This window comes from Symphalangus syndactylus, chromosome 10 (assembly GCF_028878055.3).
Source record: "Symphalangus syndactylus isolate Jambi chromosome 10, NHGRI_mSymSyn1-v2.1_pri, whole genome shotgun sequence".
NCBI lineage: Eukaryota > Metazoa > Chordata > Mammalia > Primates > Hylobatidae > Symphalangus > Symphalangus syndactylus.
In genome coordinates this window covers 123,308,306-123,315,862 of record NC_072432.2, presented here as the reverse complement: position 1 = coordinate 123,315,862, position 7,557 = coordinate 123,308,306, and the positions used below count along the sequence as shown (strand labels likewise).

At 42.8% G+C, this 7,557-nt stretch overlaps 1 pseudogene; it reads left to right on the top strand.

The window, feature by feature from the left end:
• Positions 1-6,164: 6,164 nt before the first annotated feature.
• LOC129491469 (transcription initiation factor IIA subunit 2-like) lies at positions 6,165-6,484 on the top strand (annotated as a pseudogene).
• Positions 6,485-7,557: the final 1,073 nt, after the last annotated feature.

Here is a 7,557-nt window from a genome sequence, read left to right as displayed (position 1 = left end):
TCCTGATACATCAGGGAGCTATATTTGATGACTCATGAATTCTTGGTCATTTATCAGTCTTTTTAATCACACCAATGCCCTTAAGACATAATAAAAAGAACATACCATCTCTGAAAGTGGAAAAAGAAAATATTTTATTTTACTCAGTAATTCAAAAGAGGAATATGGATTTGGTATTTTATTATTTATTTATTTTTTAAAATAGAAACAGGGGTCTTGCTATGTTGACCAGGATGGTCTTGAACTCTTGGCCTCAAGCAATCCTCCCACTCAGACCCACAAAGTGGTAGGATTATAGATGTGAGTCACCACACCCAGCCAAATTTGGTCTTTTTAAACCATATCTTTCTTTTAAAAAAGGTTTTTTTTTTTAAATTTTACAACTATAAAGTAATGCACACTCACTTTAGGATATTTAAGAAATGGATGGCTAGGCACAGTGGCTCACGCCTATAATCCCAGCACTTTGGGAGGCCGAGGTGGGTGGATCACCTGAGGTCAGGGTTTCAAGACCAGCCTGACCAACATGGAGAAACCTCATCTCTACTAAAAATAAAAAAAATTAGCCAGGCATGGTGGCACATGGCTGTAATCTCAGCTACTGAGGAGGCTGAGGCGGGAGAATCGCTTGAACCCGGGAGGGGGAGGTTGTGGTGAGCTGAGATCGAGCCATTGCACTCCAGCCTGGGCAACAAGAGCGAAACTCCGTCTCAAAAAAAAAAAAAAAATCTGGTATATATTGCCAAATATCTTTCTTAAAGTATTGTATCAAGTTAAATTGCCAAATTGTTGTTCAAAGGTTTCTGATTCATTAATCCTGAAAAACATTGCTTGTCGTGTATTTTTAAAATTTTACAATTCCACAAGCAAAAACTGGTATTTCAGTGTTGTTTGAAAACCACGTAATTGTTAGTCCTGTTACTATTTTCTTAAAAAAATATCATTTTCAGATACAAAACTTCAACCAAAAATAAATAAATAATAATTCCTTTAACTTGCCACTAAGTAACTTGAAATCATTTTAGTTTTGAACTGATTATTTACCAGCTTTGTGACTCTGGGAAAATTATTTAACTTCTGTAAGCCTTAGTTTCCTTATATATAACATAAGGCTAATAATACATGTCCCTTATAGGGTTCTTATGAGGATAAGTAAAATAATCCTGGTAAAACTCCTGGCATGTAGAAAGGACTTGATAAATGATAGCTATGATTATTATTATGTTTACTTAATAATGAAGGGAATCTTCTTGATTTTCTTGTGGTAAAACATTTGCAATTCTTTTTTTTTTTTTTGAGACAGAGTCTGGCTCTGTTGCCCAGGCTGGAGTGCAGTGGCGCAATCTTGGCTCACTGCAAGCTCTGCCTCCCCAGTTCATGCCATGCTCCTGCCTCAGCCTCCCGAGTAGCTGAGACTACAGGCGCCCACCACCATGCCCGGCTAATTTTGTTTGTATTTTTAGTAGAGACAGGGTTTCACCGTGTTAGCCATGATGGTCTCGATCTCCTGACCTCGTGATCCGCCCACCTCAGCCTCCCAAAGTGCTGGGATTACCGGCTTGAGCCACCGTGCCCTGCCTATTTGCAATTCTTTTAAAATTTTTTTTTGGAAGGAATCTCGCTCTGTCACCCAGGCTGGAGTGCAGTGGTGCGATCTTGGCTCACTGTAACCTCTGCCTCCCGGGTTCAAGCGATTCTCGTGTCTCGGCCTCCTGAGTAGCTGAGGTTACAGGCATGCACCACCATGCCCGGCTAATTTTTGTATTTTTAGTAGTGACGGGGTTTCACCATGTTGGCCAGGCTGGTCTCAGAGAATTGCTGACCTCAGGTGATCCACTTGCCTCGTCCTCCTAAAGTGCTGGGGTTACAGGCATGAGCCACCGCACCTGGCCCCAGTATTTGCAATTTTAACCTTTTTAAAATGTAGCGTCATGTTGTGCAACCATCACAACTCTCTATCTCTAAACTTTTTCATCACCCTAAACAAAATTCTGCACCCTTTAATCAATAACTCCTTATTTGCACTTACCCCTTAGGAGCCTCTGTTTGACTTTCCATTTCTATGAATTTATTTATTCTAGATATCTTACGTAAGCGAATCTTGCAAGATTTGTCTTCCTATGTCTGGTGTCTGGTTCTTTTTCTTTCTTTTCTTCCTTTCTTTCCTTCCTTCCTATTTCTTTCTCTCTCTCTCTCTCTCTCTCTCTCTTTCTCTCTTTGCTTCTTCTGTCTTTTTTTGTTGCCCAGGCTTGAGTGCAGTGCCACAATCATAGCTCACTGCAGCCACAAACTTCTGGGCTCAAGGGATCCTCCTGCCTCAGCCTCCCAAGTAGCTGGGACTACAGGTGTGTGCCACCACACCTGGCTAATGTCTGACTTAGTTCATTAATGTCTTCATGGTTCATCCATGTTGTAGCATGTATCAGGATTTCATTCCTTTTTAAGGCTAATACTCTATTGTATGTATATAATACATTTTAAAAATCCATTCGGCTGTTGATAGACACTTGGGTTGCTTCTGCCTTTGCCGATCGTGAAAAATGCTGCTGTAAACATTTGTCTACAAGAATCTGTTTGAGTCCCTGCTTTCAATTATTTAGAGTATATGCCAAAGAATGTGCTACAGAATTGAATGCTTGTGTCCTCTCAAAATCCATATGCTTGTACCCACCCCATAATGTGATGGGGTGGGATTTCAGCATACGGATTTTGCAAGGAGGTGGGGTCTTTGGCAGGTAATTAGGATAATTAGGTAATTAGGATTAGATGCGTTCATGACAGTGGCGCCTTTATGAATGGGATTAGTGCCCTTACAAGACTCCCAAGAGAGTTTGTGTCCCTTCTCTGCCATGTGAGGACACAGCAAGAAGACTGCCCTTTATGAACCAGGAAGTGGCCCTCACCAGATACTGAACTGCCAGCGCTTTGATCGCAGACTTTCAGGCTCTGGAACTGTGAGAAGTAAATGTCTGTGGCCAGGCGTGTTGGTTCATGTCTGTAATCCCAGCACTGTGGGAGCTTGAGGTGGGTGGATCACTTGAGGTCGGGAGTTGAAGACCAGCCTGGCCAACCTGGTGAAACCCCATATCTACTAAAAATACAAAATATTAGCCAGGTGTGGTGGCAGGCGCCTATAGTCCCAGTTACTTGGGAGGCTGAGGCAGGAAAATTGCTTGAACCTGGGAGGCGGATGTTGCAGTGAGCTGAGATGTCGTCACTGCACTACAACCTGAACAACAGAGACCCTGTCTCAAGAAAAAATAAACAAACAAAAAATGTTTGTTGATTATGCCACCTAGTTTGTGGCATTTTGTTATAGCTGCCAGAGCTGATTAACAGAGTGGACTTACTGTATCATATGGTAATTCTATGTTCTACTTTTGGAGGAACTGCCAGGCTGTGTTTCACAGTGGATATACTATTTTACATTCCCATCAGCAATACTACAAGGGCTCCAAATTCTCCAAATGATCTCCAGTGCTTGGTTATTTTCAATTAAAAAAAAATTATGGCTGGGCCTAGTGGCTCACACCTGTAATCCCAGCACTTTGGGAGGCTGAAGCAGGTGGATCACGAGGTCAGGAGTTCAAGACCAGCCTGACCAACATGGTGAAACCCCCATCTCTACTAAAAATACAAAAATTAGCCATACGTGGTGGCACGTGCCTGTAATCCCAGCTACTCAGGAGGCTGAGGCAGGAGAATTGCTTGAACCTGGGAGGGGGAGGTTTCAGTGAGACGAGATCATGTCACTGTACTGCAGCCTGGGCGACAGAGTGAGACTCCGTCTCAAAAAAAAAAAAAAAAAAAATTATAGCCACACTACTAGATGTGAAGTAGTATCTCATTGTGGTTTCAGTTTGCATTTTCCTTATTAAAGTGGATGAAACAAAAATAGCAGACTGTGATGGCATTTTCCTAATGCCTCATGACGTTGAACATGTTTTCATGTGATTTTTGGCAATTTGTAGATCTGCTTTGGAGAGAAATGTCTAGTCAAGTGCTTTCCTCATTTTTATTTATCTTTTATTTTATTTTATATTTTGAGATGGATTCTTGCTCTGTAACGCAGACTGGAGTGCAGTGGCATGATCTCAGTTGACTGCAACCTCTGCCTCCTGGATTCAAGTGATTCTCCTGTCTTAGTCTTCCGAGTAGCTGGGATTACAGGTGCGGGCCACCATGCCCAGCTAATTTTTGATTTTTTTGTAGAGACAGGGTTTTAACACGTTGGCCAGACTGTTGACTCCTGACCTCAGGTGACCTGCCAGTCTCAGCCTCCCAAAGTGCTGGGATTACAGGCGTGAGCCACCGCGCCCAGCCGCTTTCCTTGTTTTTAAATTGGGTTGTGTGTCTTCCTGTTGTTGAGTTATAAGAGATTTTTATGTATACTCTGGATATTAAACCCTGTTATCAGATATATTCTTTGCAGATATTTTCCTGTTCTATGGATCGTCTTTTCACTCTCTTGATAATGTCCTTTGATGCACAAAAAATTTTAATTTAATTTTAAAGTCTCTAATTTTAACGAAGTCTAATGTCTCCTGACATTCATATGCCACTCCCATTCTCCGGGCATCGAGACCACGAACCCTGGAGCCATCTTGGATTCTTCTTGTCCCTCACTCATTCCATCTGACCTTCCAAGAAAGACCTATCAGTTCTTCCTTCACATGTCTGCATTTATTCCTTTATTATCATTGTCTCACACTAGTTCAGGAGCGTGTAATAATCTCCTGACTGGCTTCTGTGCTTAATCTACTCTACACACTGCAAGTTGTTTAGCTCATGCTGCCTGCTTGAAAACCTTATAGTAACTTTCCTTTGCTTATAAGATAAAATCCATAGACTCTAGCATGGCCCTCTGCACCTTCCGTAACCTGAATCCAACCATCTTTCCAGCCCTACTTTAACTGCCTCACACAATTCTTCAGCTCTAGTTGGATTGGTTCATTCAGTTTTCCAGTCATACCTTGTATGCTTTTCTGTCATCTTGCTTTTTTTTTTTTTTTTTGACAGAATTTCACTCTTCTGTTGCATAGGCTGGAGTGCAATGGTGTGATCTCAGCTCACTGCAACCTCCACCTCCCAGGTTCAAGTGATTCTCCTGCCTCGGTCTCCCCATTAGCTGGGATTACAGACATGTGCCACCATGCCTGGCTAATTTTGTATTTTTAGTAGAGACAGGGTTTCACCATGTTGGTCAGGCTGGTCTCGACCTCCCGACCTCAGGTCATCTGCCCGCCTCGGCCTCCAAAAGTGTTGGGATTACAGGCGTGAGCCACTGCTCCTGGCCATCTTGCTTCTTTACTTATGTTGTCCCCACACCTGTAATGTCTTTCCTTCCATTTCTATCAAAATCATATTCATTCGGGTTTCTGTGGTTGCGGAAGTAGGAACATCCTGCTGGGCTCCTGGTGGCTGCTGTCTGCTCTGCAGCAGAAAGCCCTTTCCCCACAGTACATCAATGCAAGCTTGAATAACAAAGGCAATTTTTTGGCCAGGTGTAGTGGCTCATGCCTATAATCCCAGCACTTTGAGAGGCCAAGGCAGGAGGATTGCTTGAGCCCAAGAATTTAAGACCAGCCTGGGCAACACAGGGAGACCTCATCTCAAGTAAAAAATAAAATAAGATAAAATAAGTCCAGGCATGGTAGTGTGTGCCTGTGGTCCCAGCTATTGAGGAGACTGAGATAGGATTGCTTGAACTCAGGAGGTCGAGGCTGCAGTAAGCTATGATTGTGCCACTGCACTGCAGCCTGGGCAACAGAGCAAGACCCCGTCCCAAGGAAAAAGAAAAAGAAGGTCGGATGTGTGGCTCACACTGTAGTCCCAGAATTTTGGGAGGCCGAGGTGGGCAAATCACTTGAGGCCAGGAGTTGGAGACTAGCCTGGCCAATATGGTGAAACCCTGTCTCTACTAAAAATACAAAAAAAAAAAAAAATTAACTGGGCATGGTAGTACATGCCTCTGATCCCAGTTACTCTGGAGGCTGAGGCAGGAGAATTGCTTGAACCTGGGAGGCAGAGGCTGCAGTGAGCCAAGATCGTGCCACTGCCCTCAAGCGTTGGCGACAGAGCAAGACTCTGTCTCAAAAACAAACAAACAAGCAAACAAAAAAGCTAAAAAGAAAAACAAAGGCAGTTTGAGCAATTTTTCTTAAGCCATGGCATATCGGTTATACAGGAATACTGCTTTGGGAAACAGTCTTCAGGTGAGCCTAGATGAGCTCATACAGTCTCAAGAGACCACCTACAAGTTCTACTTCAGTTTGATAAGGCTACAGATTCAGCATTGGCTCAGAGGGTTAGGAACAGAGTCAATTTCAGGAACTTTCTAAATATGTACAGATTCTGTGATAATCTGTGGACTTTTGCATTGAATGATGTTGAATTCAGAGAGGTGACAGAACTTATTAAAGCGGATGAAACAAAAATAGTAGACTGTGATGGTAAAAATACTGGCTCCAATACTACAGAATGATGGGAAAAAATGGCTTTTTAATGCTGTCTCCTGTTATGATTCATCACTTTTTGAAGAGAAGCAGAGAAGAAACTTAAAACAAATTATTTTAGCATTGCAGAAATGACTATACTGTGCCCTCCCAGAGAATTCCAGTAAGAAGCAGCTTGTAACTCATAGCTTCCTACATGTTACCTTTATTATACAGCATGAAAAAAAAAAACTTTTAAAAAATGACAATTCAAAAGTTGTTGGCTTCCTAAGAGTATTCTTCAATGAACTCCTTTTAAAACTTTAAAAAAAAAATCTTATCCATCCATCAAGCCCCATCACCCATATCCAGTCTATTTGGAGTCTCAAGAGTAGTCTCCAGGGCCAGCCATGATGGCTCACGCCTATAATCCCAGCACTTTGGGAAGCCTAGGTGAGTGGACCACTTGAGGTCAAGAGTTTGTGACCAGCCTGGTCAACATGGTGAAACCACCATCTCTACTAAAAACACAAAAATTTGCCAGGCCTGGTGGTGTGCACCTATAGTCCCAGTGACTCAGGAGGCTGAGGTAGGAGAACTGCTTGAACCCAGGAGGCAGAGGTTGCAGTGAGCCGAGATCATGCCACTGCACTCCGGCCTGGGCGACAGAGCAAGACTCTTAAAAAAAAAAAAAAAAAGTACTCTCTAATAAATAGCGTCTCTCTCCTCTCTGCCCAGAGTTAGAGAAATAAACCAAAGAGTAAATATGGTGGCCAAGATATTGGCTTTACCGATAGAGAAGTGTGGAGAACTTAACCCAGTGTGAGGGCCAAATGGACCTGCATCCAAACTACAATAGAAGACAGAGATCCACTCACCCACCCACTCCTGGGCAGCACTCCCAGCTCTGTCAATGCCAGGAGGACCTGCAGAGAATTCCTCTCTGAGGCAGCTCACTCTTAAGAGGAAGAAGAAGGGCTGAGACAAACTCCTTTCATAGGAAGGAAACACTGGGATTGAGGAAAACACCTTCCACACTCTCACAATCTGTTCCTAAGAACTGATACCAGCTTTTTATTCTCAAGTATCTGACATGTACATCCACTTTTCTCCTCCAATCCCA